Here is a 15,131-nt window from a genome sequence, read left to right on the forward strand (position 1 = left end):
CACATGGAGCCCGGTTGCAGAGTTGTCCTGGCTGTCTCTGCTGCTGAACAGGAGTAGCGGCAGAGCTACGTTTACAAATGAAACAATGGTGCATGAGAAAAAGATGCATAAACATAACAACACTGAGTGGTTGCTGATGATATTCAAAGGTTGGAGGGAGTTCCCTCTTGATGCAGCATCAAGTGAAGTGGTAGGTTGCCGGGCTGGTGATCAACAAGCCTTGGCAGTGGTAAGCAAAAAGAAAGTAACTCTGACGTCTGGTGGTCCAGGAGAACACGGTAGCTGCCTTTAACTTCATGGAAAGCAGGACTACAGTTCTTACAATGCACTAGACCTTCTGGATTTAGGCGATCCCTCGGAGGGCCCGATGGCCAGCCATTCTTCAGATCTGAAGAGCTATTTTACCTACAGTTTTCAAGGGCTAGTGTCACTAGTTCAGGGGAGTCTGAGAGTGTTTCAGGCTTCTACAGGGGTCCCTCTGTCTGGGGGAACCAAGAGATAGCTTAGGATGAGTCTGAATCAGGCTGTTACAGGAGCGTTGCCACAGGTGCAGGTATCTATTTTTGGCTTTTTGCAAGTTTTGTTGTCACTGACACAGGTCTCTTCTTCCATCCTCTTTGATGCAGTTTATTCAGAACAAAGTTGTGGTGTCAGGGGGTTCCTTTAAGTCCTAGATTTAGCGGCATGGGAGCTAGTAGCCAATGGGCAGTTAGTCCACCCCTGAGGTTCCCACATCCATAGATGTGGGCCAGATTCTCTACAAAGAACCCGCTATTTTGCAACTTCTAGAGCTTGTGGAAATCTCATTTTAATGTACAGACCAGGCTGCCCACCCTCTAGGTGTGGCTAGCCTTCTAGGGGTATACACCTCCTTGAATAATTAATTTCCCACCTGTTCGGGTTCAGATGTGCCTGGGGTAGGAGAGGTCTGTCCTCCACTGTGAAGCAGCCCTGATGCATATCTGAGGCAGTGCAGTCTTTGAAGCTCATCGCCTTGATGTGCCACTTAACTAGCCTCCTTGTGAGGAGGGAGGTGTGACCTGCTTCCTGCCCAAGCCTTTGTTCCTAACTCCTGGGAGTGATCACACTGCTTGGCAGGAGGTCAGAATCTTGTTGTGGTGGTAGAAAATGCGGGCAGCACGGTCTAGCCAGCTAGAGCACAGAGAAGCTGGGGCAGCCAGATGGGCAACCTGGGTACATGCCACATCACCCTCAACACGATATTTGTGTCAGGGGTGAAAAGACATGTTGTTTTTGGTAGTACTATTTTCGAGCTGCCAACTTTGAGAATACCCAGGTGCCAGCATATTTTAACCTATGGACTACTAACGCTTAAAGAAGTTTCCAATGGAGAACGCTACTCTAGGGACATATAGGGTTGCACTTATATTTCCTCACCTTTAATATTACGCACCCTACCTCCTGGGCTAAGAAGGCCTTCCTTAGGGCTGCCTGACCGATATTAAATATAGTGTATTGACTGTGCCACATATAGTGACAACACAGGAGAGTTTGAGCTATTTGCACTGCTCCTGCACTCTGAAATGGCAGGCCTGCTTTCAGGAGTTCACTTGAGTCACTCAGGGTGGTACAAAATGATGCTGCAGCCCTGGGGACCTCTTTGCCACACATGCCCTGGGTACTCCTGGTACCATTTACTGGGGTCTTAGAAGGGGGTAACGTTGTTGTCAATCTGGGATTACCAAATTGAACATAACAGTTTTGGTAGAGAGAACAGGCACTGGGGTCTGGACAGTAGACTCCAGTGCAATATAAGAGTCATAACCATTAGCATTTGGAGAACAACGTGTGGGGGGAGACCCTATCAAAAGATTACTTTTATACATGACTCCCCTAGATGAAAGGAGATTAGCAACTAACCAATACCATGGTAATTCTCATTATCTAAGTGGAAGAACCTGATAAGGCCATCTGCATTGGTATGGTCAGTCCCTGGTCTATCTTCCACTGTAAAGTCTGTATGCTGTATGGAAATGGACCACCTCAAGAGTTTGGGGTTCTCCTCTCTCATTTGCATCAGCCATCTGAAAGGCATGTGGTCAGTTTGAACCTTGAAATGCATCCCAAACATGTAGGGTCTCAGCGTCTTCACGGATCAAACCACAGCAAAGGGTTCTCTCTCAGTGGAACTCCAATGCTGCTCTCTAGGGAGGAGTCACCTGCTGATACAGGTAATTGGTTGATCCTGCCACTCATCATTTCTTTGTGCCTACACTGCCCCAATGCCATGTTCCTTGAGGTGGAGCAGGTGATTCTTCCAGGTGGATCTGAAGACAGCTAAATCATCTGGATATCCTACATTAAAGTCATCAGGCCTGAAAGGACTTGATTCACCAACCTCTGGAAGGTGAAAGGTGCATTTCCTAAACCAAAAGGCATCACTCTGAAATGGTTGTAGCCTTCTGGGTTCAAAAATGCTAACCTCTTGCGTTCCCCGGGTGAGTCCAATCTCCCAGTACCCTGATGTTAAGCCAAAAGGTACTCAAAAACTTGGCTGCACCAAGCTTGCCAGTTAAGGTATCTGCTTTTGAAATGGGGTGAACACCAGTTTTGAAAGCTGCATTTAAAGCCCTGTAATCCACACAGAAGCTCATTTCAGGTTTCTTACCTTTGGAATATGGCTTGTGGACCAGTACCACTGGGCTGGCCCAGAGACTGTCAGGGGGTCAATGGCCCCCAGCTCCAACATCTTGCTGATCTCAGTCTCTAATGCAAGCCTTAACTTGGTCTGCAACCTGTAAATCTTATTTTTTATAAGGAGGCTGTCACCAATGTCCACATCATGGGTACACCATGTTGTCTGACCAGAGTTCAAGGAAAAGAGCTTATCAAACTGACCTGGAACTTGCCTGTAGTCAGATTGCTGTTGTGCAGTGAGGGTGTCAAACAAAACAACACCCTCAACTAACCCATCATGTGGGCTCTTTGGTTAGGGAGGGGTTCACTTTCCTCCTCCTGGCCTCCATCAGTGACCATGAGCATGGCCATGTCAGTTCTGTCCTGGTGGGGTTTTAGGTGATTTACATCGATAATTCAATGAGGACTCCTTGGGGTGCCTAAGGAAACCACATTGGTGACATCTCCCTTCTTCAGGATTGGATAGGGTCCAGTCAACTTATCCAGGAGGGCCCTTGGAGTTACAGGCTCCAATAACCACACCAGATGACCTGGTTGGTACTCCACCAGTGCTGACGTCTGGTCATACCAGTGCTTGATAAGCTCCTGGCTGGCCTCTAGGTTCCTGTTTGCCCTTTTCATATACTCTGCCATATGTGAACTCAGGCCTAGTACATACTCCATTATGTCCTACTTGGGTTCTTTGACAGCTATCTTCCATCCTTCCCTTACAAGTCTAAGTGTTCCCCTCACAGGATGGCCAAACAAAAGTACAAAAGGGCTGAACCCAACCCTCTTTTGTGGCAACTCTCTGTAGGCGAACAGTAGGCAAGGTAGTAGGATACCCATCTCCTTCTGAGTTTTTCAGGGAGGCCCATTATCATGCCTTTCATGGTTTTGTTGAACCTTTCAACTAAACCATTTGTCTAAGGGTGAGGGGAGTAGTGAACTTGTATCTCACACTATATGGATCCCACATAGCTTTTCGGAGACCACCTCTTTAGGAAACCCAATTCTGGTGAGGATGCCAAGGAGGGCATCTGGTACTGCAGGAGCGGCTGCAGTCCTGGGGGGAATTGCCTCTGGGTATCGAGAATCATGGTCACTACCACTGGGATAAATAAAATCCCAGATGCAGTTTAAAAGACAAGGGGGTAAACAATGTCAATCCCTACCCTCTCGAAAGAGTCCCAACCACTCGTAGAGGAATTAAGGAATCCTTTGCTTTCGTGCTTGTCTTGCCACTGGCTTGACAAGTCACACAGGAGTGACAAAAACTCTTCCCTTTCTCGGAAATCTGAGGCCAATAAAAATTGGCAACCAACCTGTCAGAGATTTTGGTTTGTTCCAGATGTCCAGCTAGGGAGATGACATTGGCTAAAGTAAGGATGTGTACATTTGGGGACCACCATTATCTTGGCTGACCCTGGTTTGGGGTGGGTAATATCCACCCCACCCAGGGAAACAAACATAACCTCCATGTATCCTCTGGCTTCTCCAGAGCACTCTTTCACCCCCCCACTCCTACATTAGCGAATCTCTTGGATTGTCCACCACTGGGGACTTTTTTGAGCATGCTGTAGCTCCTTTTTTATGTCCGACCTGATGATAGTCATGACATAACTATGGAGGGAAGAACAGAAATATAGCTTTGAAGGCTTGTTTTGTTTTCTGAATGGAGACGTTTATTGATATCGAACTGTCAGAGGAAATACAAAATTATAATCTTGGTAATGCCAAGGGCAGTCCCTCTTTCTCTGCTTGTATCTCCAGTGATTTGAATGGTAGGAATGGTGAAGAATGCAGGGACCCCTGTCAAATCTTCTCCTTTTCTTTCCTAGGGTTGTGGGATGGTCATTGCCAGCAGCCTCAGGAAAACCAGAGAATATATGGAAAAGTATGAGTAATGATTTCCTGGTTTTTATTGACACCAACAGGGAAGGGGAACCCATTACCAGACACCTGTAAAAGGATTCGAAGGTGAGGGGTCTCTTCTGAAAGGAATACCTCAGTTAGCCTCCTGCATTCATGGAAAAAGCTTTTAGTCTTCAATCCCCAACCAGAAGCAAAGAAGCAGGGTGTTCACCTTTATAGTCAGGTCTCACTAGTATCATAACACTATTTAAAACTCACAGTGTGCAGATGCTTTTAACAAAGACAAGTCACATAGTTAATCACCACAAGTAACAACTACATCAAAACAGTGTTGGAAACTAAAGAAAATGTGGGTCCCAGGTATTCTAATACCTCCAGGAGGCTTCGCCAGAGTCTCTCACTTAACTCTCCTGAGTTGTGGCGACTAGCAGGCAAAGGCTGGTGACACTCACCAGTCGTCACTCAATTCCTCTATGCCCTCCCCAGTCTCCTCCATGTCTTCTTGCACTCCTGTTACCGGTTCCTCAAGGCTGGCATGGTTTTTGCCTTGCCCAGTCTTCTGTGCACCTCCTTGTGGTTGACATCTTCCTGGAAAAAGGGAACACTCCCTTCCAAGTTCTTCTGTCCATTTATTGGTCTCGGCTCCATTGTGCTTTTCCGAAAAAACAGAGACCATCTTCACTTTCAATGACTGGAATTATGGTGTCTGCCCCACCTCCCATCTAACGTGTTGCTTTCTTTCCTTTTGCTGTGGTGCCAGTGTGAACCAACAGTGACAGATGGCCCCCTCTCCTGATTCCTGACCCGTGCCCTAAGCGAGAAACCCTTAGCCACAATAACCCAGAAATCCTTTCTGGGTCACAGTTCTTAATCTGATACCCTTTGCCTTTGGTCTGGTAGAAGTCTCGAGGCCCACCCTCATGAGAAGAACTTTGGGGGCCATTTGAGAAATTCAAAAACAAAAATTGATGGACTGATTTGCATATGGCTGGGTCCAAACTGGGGTGGTGTGGTGAGCAAAATAATGATGGATTAAACCCAGATCCTTGTGACTGGGGGTGAATGTTTGCATTGTTCAGCATTCCATCCATCAATTGTTTCTTTTGCATTTGTCACCCTAAGTGGGAAGGGTATGCCCAGACGTGGGTCCCGTGCTCACTACACCACTGGATTTAAGCTAGCCTGGATGATGAAGGGTGATGCTCTGAAACCGGTCCCAGGATGCTTGTGTCCGGTCCAGGGAGGGCCAGACTTGGCAGTTAGGGTTGGACTGTTCCCATAAGGAACAGGGTCAAGACTGATTTGTATATGGCTGGGTACAAACTGGGGTGGTGTGTTGAGCAACAGAATTATGGATTAAACCCAGATCCTTGTGACTGGGGTGAATGTTTGCATTGTCCAGCATTCCGTCCATCAATTGTTTATTTTGCATTTGTCACCCTAACTGGGAAGGGTATGCCCAGACCTGGGTCCCGTGCTCACTACACCACTGGATTCAAGCTAGCCTGACTGGTGAAGGGTGACGCCCTGAAACTGGTCCCAGGATGCTTGTTTCCAGTCCAGGGAGGACCTGGCTTGACAGTTCAGGTTGGACTGTTCCCATAAGGAACAGGGTCAAGACTGATTTGCATATGGCTGGGTCCAAACTGGGGTGGTGTGGTGAGCAAAATAATGATGGATTGAACCCAGATCCTTGTGACTGGGGATGAATGTTTGCATTGTCCAGCATTCCATCCATCAATTGTTTCTTTTGCATCTGTCACCCTAAGTGGGAAGGGTATGCCCAGACATGGGTCCCGTGCTCACTACACCACTGGATTCAAGCTAGCCTGGCTGATGAAGGGTGATGCCCTGAAACCGGTCCCATGATGCTTGTTTCCGGTCCAGGAAGGACCTGGCTTGGCAGTTCGGGCTGGACTGTTCCCATAAGGAACAGGGTCTAGAATGATTTGCATATAGCTTGGTCCAAACTGGGGTGGTGTGGTGAGCAAAAGAATGATGGATTAAACCCAGATCCTTGGGACTGGGGGTGAATGTTTGCATTGTCCAGCATTCCGTCCATCAACTGTTTCTTTTGCAATTTGAGAAATCCTTCTTTTTATCGTGTTGGTCATCGCTTCCTTCTCCTGCTGAGAAGTTGGAGCATACTTTTTGTGGTTACTCCCACCGTTGGTCTTTCTGGATACCCTGGTACTGACTCATTTGTTAGCTATCCTCCACAGGTCTCTGGGAGTAAGTCAACTTGGAATTCACCAAATGCTGATGCAATGTCTCTGAGGTACAATTAGTAAAAATGTGCTCCTTCAAAATTAAATTATGTAGCTCATCATATGTGTCCACCTCATTGCCTTTTATGCAGCCTTCTAGTGCTTTGACTGAAGAGTCTAAAACGTCCATCCATGACTGGGTTTGACCTATATGTGTGTCCCTAAGCTTAAAAATATATTCCTCTGTGGTGAGTCCAAATCCTTCAATCAAGGTCTCCTTCATATGCTCTTAGGACTCAGCCACATCCTCATTAAGGGTCAGACGTCTATCTCTGCCCTTCACTGAGAATAACTCTCACAGTAGAGAGCTCCAGTGCTGGTTACCTGTCTTCCTCATTTTGAAAGCCCTCTCAAACACTGCAAACCATTTATCAATGTCATTACAATCACAATCTTGGGGACAATACTTTTGGGGATCTTAGCACCAAATGATTACTCTTTCTCCCTATTAAAGTTGCTGCCACCATTATCTTTGGGCTTCAATCCCATCTTTAACCTTCTTTCTTCAAGGGCTAGTCTACTTTCCTCAAGTTCAATCTTTTTCTCCTTTAGTGAGAGGAGATCAAGCTCGTCTGCAAGCTTTGCTACCACCTTACAAGTAGAGGGTCTGCTGGAGTGACTCTTGTCACTGCCCACTGGTTAAGAGGGTCATGGAAAGGGTGGAGAGTTCAGGTTTTCACCTTCATCCCCATCATCTTCAATTTGGGCGAGGGCACCTTCCTCAGCTTCTTCAAGGTCTTCCACTGAGGAATGGCCTTTCCTCTCTGGTTTTTTCTCTTCATATGAGCTAAGGGTTTTTTCAAGTTCCTCCGTTTTAGCTGTACCTCTATAGCTGATGCCCCGTGCTTGGCAAAAAACCCTCAGATCACTGATCTTCAGGCATTGGATTACTGACAGGTCGAGATTCTTATGAGCCTCCTTTGTGCCTAACTATTTACTTGTAATTTGGGACCTTTTCAAACCTTTAAAATCTTTTCCCTTGCTTCCTAAGTATTTTTTATGTACTATTGGAATGGGAGTCTACACAGTGTCCTAACATTCCAATCTACAAAAATAAAAAAAAAGGTAGAATATATATTTTTATAGTGGGTTTTTCATGGAAAAATCTCTTGTGACCAAGTGGTACGTCAAAACACAAGTACGGGATCCCATCGCTGTAACACCAATGTAGGAAGGTGGAGTATTATGTGGTGATCATGCTTAGGCTTCACCATGCAATACTCTAACAATACCCCCAAGATGGTCCTTGAATTCACAATAATATATCCTTATCTCAGCCCAGGTAGAATGGCAAGCGCAGTCAGGCTTTACGAGAGCAACATGTGTTAAGCATTTCAGATCACCAACATAGACGATAAGTAATTGACAAAACTTGAAAGAAATCTGACACCAATTTACACAAATGAAGTAGATTTTTAAATAAATTTACACATGAAAAGGAAGTAAATCAGATAAGTATAACCAGAGTTATGGATTTAAGAAGAAATATTAAATCTTTGCAAAACAGTGCTGACATTTTTTATCATTGTGGTTAATGGTAAAAAGCACTAGTGACAATCAGTCACTTGCAGGTTGAGTTGCATGGAACTCAAGGAGGATAAAGGTGATGTGTGTCCCAGCACCAAGACACAAAAGTCAATTTGATTTTGCCTGGGTCGAGAAGCCCGGGTGCAGAGTTGTCCTGGCTGTTCTTGGTTCTGAAGCAGGAGCTGTGGGGGAACTGGTTTTAGCGGTATTACAGTGCTGGTGGAGAACTGGGTGCAAAATTCATCAATAAGCCACTGCTTACATCGGATTAAGGTTTTGCTGAGTTTCCTTGAGGTGCAGTGTCGACTAGAGGTGGTGGTTTACCGGACTGGTGACCAACAAGCCTTTGCAGTGGTATGGTCAGCATTAAGTTATTTTGATGTCTCAAGGTCCAGGGGAAAAGAGTAGCCACTTGAAACTTGCTGGAGGTGGACTAAGTTTCCTACAATGCACTGGACCATCTACTTTTGGGTGATCCCACAGAGGGTCGGATGGACAGCGATTCTTTGGTTCTGGTACGTTGTTTTCACTTGCAGTGTGCAGGGAACTAGTGCCACTAGGCCAGGGGAGTCTGGATTTACCTTTGACTCTGAAAGGGGTCCCTCTGTCTGGACCAGTTGCAGTCGTGCAGTTCCAAGAAAGTTGCCACAGGTGCAGAGTATCACGCCTTGGCTTTGTGCAGATTCTGTTGTCACAGACAGATGTATCTTCTTTGTTGGAAATAACAGCAAAGCTGAGGTTCTGGTGTCAGGGGTAGCCTTGAAATCCTAGATTTGGAGTCATTAGGGGTGTGGGTGAAAGTGGCCAATGAGGTGACCACATCGGGGATGTGAGTCACCTTTTCTACCCAGAACCCTCTATTCTAACTATTAATAAAAAAAGGCAGACATTTTCCTCAGCTGTACAGATCAGGTTGCCCAAACTAGAGGTATGGCTAGCCTTCTGGGGTGTATGCCTCCTGGATACCTAATTTACTCACCTGCCCAGGTGTAAATGTGCCTTTTCCTCTTTTGGGAGGCAGCCTGGATGCATGTCACAGGCGGTGAAGTCTTCGAAGCTCAATGCCTTATTGTGCCACTTCACTACCCATCCTGTCAGGGAGGCAGATGTAACCTCCTCAATATCAAGTTCTTTTTTTCTGACTCCTGGGAGAGTCCACACCTCCTGGCAGGGGTTCAGATTCACTGTCTTGGTGGCAGCTGCTGCTGGCTGGCTGCCAGAGCACAGGAAAGGATGGGAAAACCAGGTGAGTAACCTCAAATGTAGCCACCTGGTGCATTCCACATCGTCCTCAACATGAGATTCATGTCCTGGGTCATAAGGCATGTTGTTTGATCCCAAACATGACATATTAGGCAGTAACATAATGGAGCTGCCAATTTTTGGTTTGCCGGGTTGCCAGCCAATGTTATCCTAATATAGCTTGCACTTACATGTCAAAAGCTTACATATAATGCACTCTGCCTCATGGGCTCAGAAGGCCTTCCTTATAGGTGACTGACACATATTAAAAATAGTCCATTGACCTTGCCACACATGGTGAGGGCAAAGTCAAGTTCAAGCAGTTTGCACTGGCCCTGCAGTTTGCAATGGCAGGCCTGCTGTCAGTAATTTACTTGGGTCACTCAGGTTGGCATAAACAGTGCTTTAGGCCCTGGTGACCCCTATGACACCCATGCCCGGGGTACTACTGGTACCATATACTAGGGACTTATAGGGGGGTTAAAGTCCTTTATTTTCCTTTACCCGGAGTTGAGGGACAATATAGCAAATTACCCCACACCATGGGAGAAAAGTCCCATTGAGTGGCAGACATTAGTTTTATTTTTTTTCAAGAACAAACTTCCACTTTGGAGGTTTAAAACAAAAAAAAGTTTAAACTTTGATGTCCAGCAGTCCTGTTAGAAAGAGCCGTCCATCAAACCTTTACAACATTGGCAGGAACTGCTGTGCCAATGTTAACAAATGTCCGCAGGCTGGCACACATCTCTGCATTAAGGGGGGAAGAAATACCGTTAGGTCAATGGAGTAATCAGGACCTTTGCCTTTAATAAGTTGGGCATTTGTTATTTATATAATACATCAATAAAAAGTGCAGCAGGAGTGTTGAGCCCTGAAAAAGGTTGAGGCCTGGGGCATAATGATGTCTCAAGCCTGAGCAGGATCATGTCATTTTAGAGAGCTTCGTAAAGTTTAAGATGCCGGGGCAGAGAGGTGCATGTTCAGGCACTGAGACAACCAGAGCAACATTCATTTGCTTCTTTCGGAGTACACTTTTGGGCATATGTATAAAGAGTTAACGCTGCTGTAGCGTCATTTTTCCGAAGCTACGGTGACTTTTTTTTATTGCTGTATGTACAAGTTGCCGCTAACCGCATTCTGGTGATATCATCTGTTGTTTCGTTCACCACTTCTGTTAGTGATAGCTAACGAAAATGAGACGCACGGTAGGCGTTGCCGTGTAAAAACCGCAGCTAACCTCACTTCCCGATATGTACAATGATCTCCTGGGCCGGCGAAATGTAAAAAAAAACAGCAGCTAAGGTCTGTTAGTGGCTGGTTTCTAAGACCAGAGAAAAGATGGTCTTAAAAATTGAGAAAACATAACAGGATATGAAGGGGTGTAGCCCAGAACCACATTTGACAACCCATTGATGCCATGGAGGTACTGCTCATGCAGCTTGGAGCACCAAGAAGACCACAACAACCACTGCCACCGCCCCGCCCCCAGGACAACCACGGAGGCAGTGCCAAAGAAGACAGTGGGTCTATCATCAATGCATCACCCTGGTAGACCTAACACCGGAGGTTGTGATAGCCCACTACAGGCTGAAAATTTCCACCATCCTCCGCATATTGACCCAGATAGCCCCCAGGCTGCAGGCACCAACACAGCGTTGCAACAACATCCCACCTTAGACGAAGCTCCTAGCAGTGCTGCACATGTTGGCCTCAGGTACCTTCCAACCAACCACTGCCAGAGTTGGTGGAGTCTCCCAGTTATCCTTTTCAAGGGTCCTCCGAAATGATTTGGATGCCATCATCAGCCTGACGCCACAGCACCTATGTTTCCCCAACACTGCTCAAGAACAGCTTGACACCAAACAAGGCTTCTAGGCCATTGCTGGCTTTAACCATATGTTGGGGACAATTGACTGCACCCATGTCCCACTTGTGCCTCCTGCAGACACTGCACACATATACCGGAACAGGAAGCCCACACACTCCATGAACTTGCAGGCAATCGTAGACCACAGTGTCTGTTCACCAATGTTGTAGCCAAGTTTCCAGGGAGTGTGCATGACTCCTACATCTTCCGGCAGTCCATCATCAACTAGTGGTTTGAGAATGGCACATATGGAAATGGACTACTTGTTGGAAAGTACAAACTGAACGCACCACTAACAACAAGTCCACAATCATGTAGCACACAAATGTGAGAATGCGCATGTATCAAATGTAAAAAAACATGCCTTGAAATATGTCCACCCACCATACACAAGAACCCAATGGACTGCGGTCCTTGGGGTAGCCTTGTAGACAAACTTCCTTCCAAAGTCCTGCCCCTCCATCAAACAGCTGCAAATGCTGGGAGAGGTTGGAACCAAGTAGGTTTGTTGGTGGGTCAGGACCTATGAGGAAAGTGTGAGTATGGTGGTGGTGTCCTACATAGTCATGAGCTTGCGGAGCATAGACTGTCCAATGCTGGAGCAGAGGGCGTGTCTGCATCCCAGTCTGATGTAAATTAGTGCGTTGGTGACTGCATTCTTGGATTGGGGTGGATTTATTTGAAGCTCTTGCAGAGGATGCAGAGGGTGTTGAAGTAGCTGGATGTGACAGCAGTGACCTGTTGGTACATGGAGAGGAAGGATTTGAGTATGATGCCCAGGTCTCTGGCATGGTCCATGTGTGTTGTGGGACTGCTGAGGGTGGGCTGCCACCAGGCACTGTTACATGCCGCTGGGGTGTTTCCAAGGTTGACAACTCATGTTCTCTCTGCATTGAGTCTCATGCAGATGTTGCTCATCCAGTTTGAAACTACCTGCATTTCTTCATGGAAGTTGAGTCTGGTGGTGGTGGGCTCCTTGGTGAGGGAGAGGATGAGCTGGGTGTCCTTGGAGTAGAATACTATGCTGAGTTTGTGCTGTTGGACGATGGCGGCGAGGGGGGCCATGTGGATGTTGAAGAGTGTTGGGCTGAGCAATGATCCCTGGGGCACTCCGTTTGTGAATATTTGTGGGTTCAGAGAGGAAGGGTGGCAGCCTGGTTCCTTGGCTTCTGCCAGTGATGAATGATCGGATACAGTCAAGGGTGGTTCCTTGTATGCCTGCGTAATGTAGTCTGCCCGCTAGTGTGCGGTGGGAGACAGTGTGGAATGCTGCAGACAGGTCAAGAAAAATCAGGGTTGGTTGTAGGCTTGGCAAAGAAGGGTGTGGATGTTGTCTGTGGCAGTGAGTAGAGCGTTCTGTTTGCTTAGAATTCCAGACAGAGACGTGTCAAGGATGGCGTTGTCCGTTGCTTATCTGGTGGTCTTGGTGAATTCATGGATGACGTTGAAGAGGTCTTTGGAGTTGGTGGAGTATGCAACTATTATGTCGTGGATGAAGCTCCTATCAGTGCTACCGATGCGTTGGTGGTATTTGGACATGGTGTTCTTGTATGTCTTGAAGTTAACGTGTGTCTTGCAGTTTCTCCTGTTTTTTCTCCAGGGTTCTGCAGGTGTGTCTGGAATACTTGAGTTGGGTGGTGAAATATGCAGATTTGCTGCTGCGCTGTCTGTCGGAGTTGTGTGGCAGCGTGAGTTTGTCTGCGCATTTGGAGATCCATATGTAGGATATCCTGGAAGTGTGTTTGGCGTCTGCTGCAGTGTTTGGGGAGTTGCAGTTGAGGGTTGATTACATCTGCTCATCGGTGACTCAGCTCCAGTTCCTTTGTGTTGTACGATGTGCGGGTGTGTCCAGCTTGGTTTTGTTGCCAAGGAAGTGTATGCAGTGATGGTCAGTCCATGGGTGCTATGTGGTGTGGCTGAAGTGTACGCTGTTCCTCCTGTAAAAAAGGGTTCCAGGGTGTCTTCTGCCTTGTGGGTCAGTGTGGGTAAGAGTTGTGTCATTCACATGTTGGCGAGCTCTTTATCCAGAGGGTAGTGGAGTTGTTGTCTTTGGAGTTGTTGGGGTGGAAGTCCAGGTCTCCGATGAGTAGGTAGTCCATGGAGGTGATAATGTGGGGTGCAAAGAAGTCATTGATGGTGTTGACAAAGCAGTCCTCATGTCCGGGGGGTCTGTAGGCAAGTGTGCCGCAGAGTGTGGAGCCAGGGCTGGGCTGGACATGGAGATGCATGTCTTTCGTGGCTGCAAATGTGTTGCTGGAGGTGGAGAGGCAGAGGGACTTTTTCATGCATGATGGTGAGGACTCCTGCCGGGTGTTGGGGGCAGTCCTCTCTCCGGATCTTGTCTCCATCTGGGATTGTGAGGTCAATGTCAAGGGCAGAGGAATTGGTTGTCCAGCAGTCCAAACAGAAGGCGATATTGGGTGATAGTTTGTCCTGGAGGTACCTGATGTCCATGGTGTGTCTGTGCAGGGAGTGCATGTTAATGAGGATGCATCTTAGTGCGGTGGCGGTGTTTATTTATTTATTTATTTAGCGATTTGTAAAGCGCCTGGTGACCCAAGGGCATCCCCGCGCTATAAAAATTTGCTGTCCAGATGAGAGGGAGGAAAGAAGGGGGATGACAATATTTAGGGAATAAAAGTGTTTTCAAGTTTTTTCTAAAAATCAGATAATTGGATTCTAGTCTAAGGGTACGTGGGAGGGAGTTCCATCCAGTGGAAGCTTTCACTGAGAAGCGTCGACCTCCAGTGCGTGTCTTTTTAAATTTGGGGATGTTGGCTAGGTGCTCACTCTCGGACCTCAGGGATCTGGACGTTTTATATGGAGTAACCAGGTCGCTGAGGATCGAAGGACCACCTCCATTGATCAATTTGTATGCCGTGCACATGGCTTTGAATTCCACTCTTTGGCACACAGGGAGCCAGTGCAGGGCCTTGATAGCAGGTTTCGCTGACACTCTGGAGGGAAGGTTCATGAGTAGACGGGCAGCTGCATTCTGTGTTCGTTGCAGTTTCGCCAGGGTGGCCTCAGGGGCTCCCAGGTAGATCATGTTACTGTAGTCCAAACGTGATAGTATGAGCCCTTGGACCAGTAGTTTCCTGGCTGCGGGGGGGAGTAGGGGGAGAATCCTGCGGGTAGTACGCATAAGCCCAAAACAGGTTCCTGCAGTTTTGGCCGCTTGCGTTTTCATGGAGAGCTCGGGTTCTAACCATACTCCTAGGGTCTTAATTTCATGTTTCGGGGTGGGAATTTCTCCGAACACGTCTGGCCAGACCGCTGGGGGGATGGTCACCCATTGCTTTCCCATGAGCATCACTTCGGTCTTTGACCCATTTAGTTTTAGTGATGACTCACACATCCAACCGTGGATTTCCGTAAGGCCGTTTGCCAGCTTGTCTGGTTGGTTGTCTAGTTGGGATAGGGAGACGACCAGCTGTGTATCATCAGCGTAGCTCACTATTTTTATACCGAATGGTATCACCACGTCTTCAAGGGGGGCCATGTAGGCATTAAAAAGCGTTGGGCTCAGGGAAGATCCCTGAGGAACCCCACTCATGAGGGGAAGAGTGGACGAGCGATGGTTGCCGTCCCAAACCTGGAACGTGCGCCCAGCAAGGAAGGACTCTATCCATCTGAGTGCCGTCCCGGTGAGCCCTGCTGTCGTCAACCGATTGAGGAGGACACGATGGTTGACTGTGTCGAAGGCTGCACTAAGA

The sequence above is a fragment of the Triturus cristatus genome, chromosome 12 (genome assembly GCF_964204655.1).
Source record: "Triturus cristatus chromosome 12, aTriCri1.1, whole genome shotgun sequence".
NCBI lineage: Eukaryota > Metazoa > Chordata > Amphibia > Caudata > Salamandridae > Triturus > Triturus cristatus.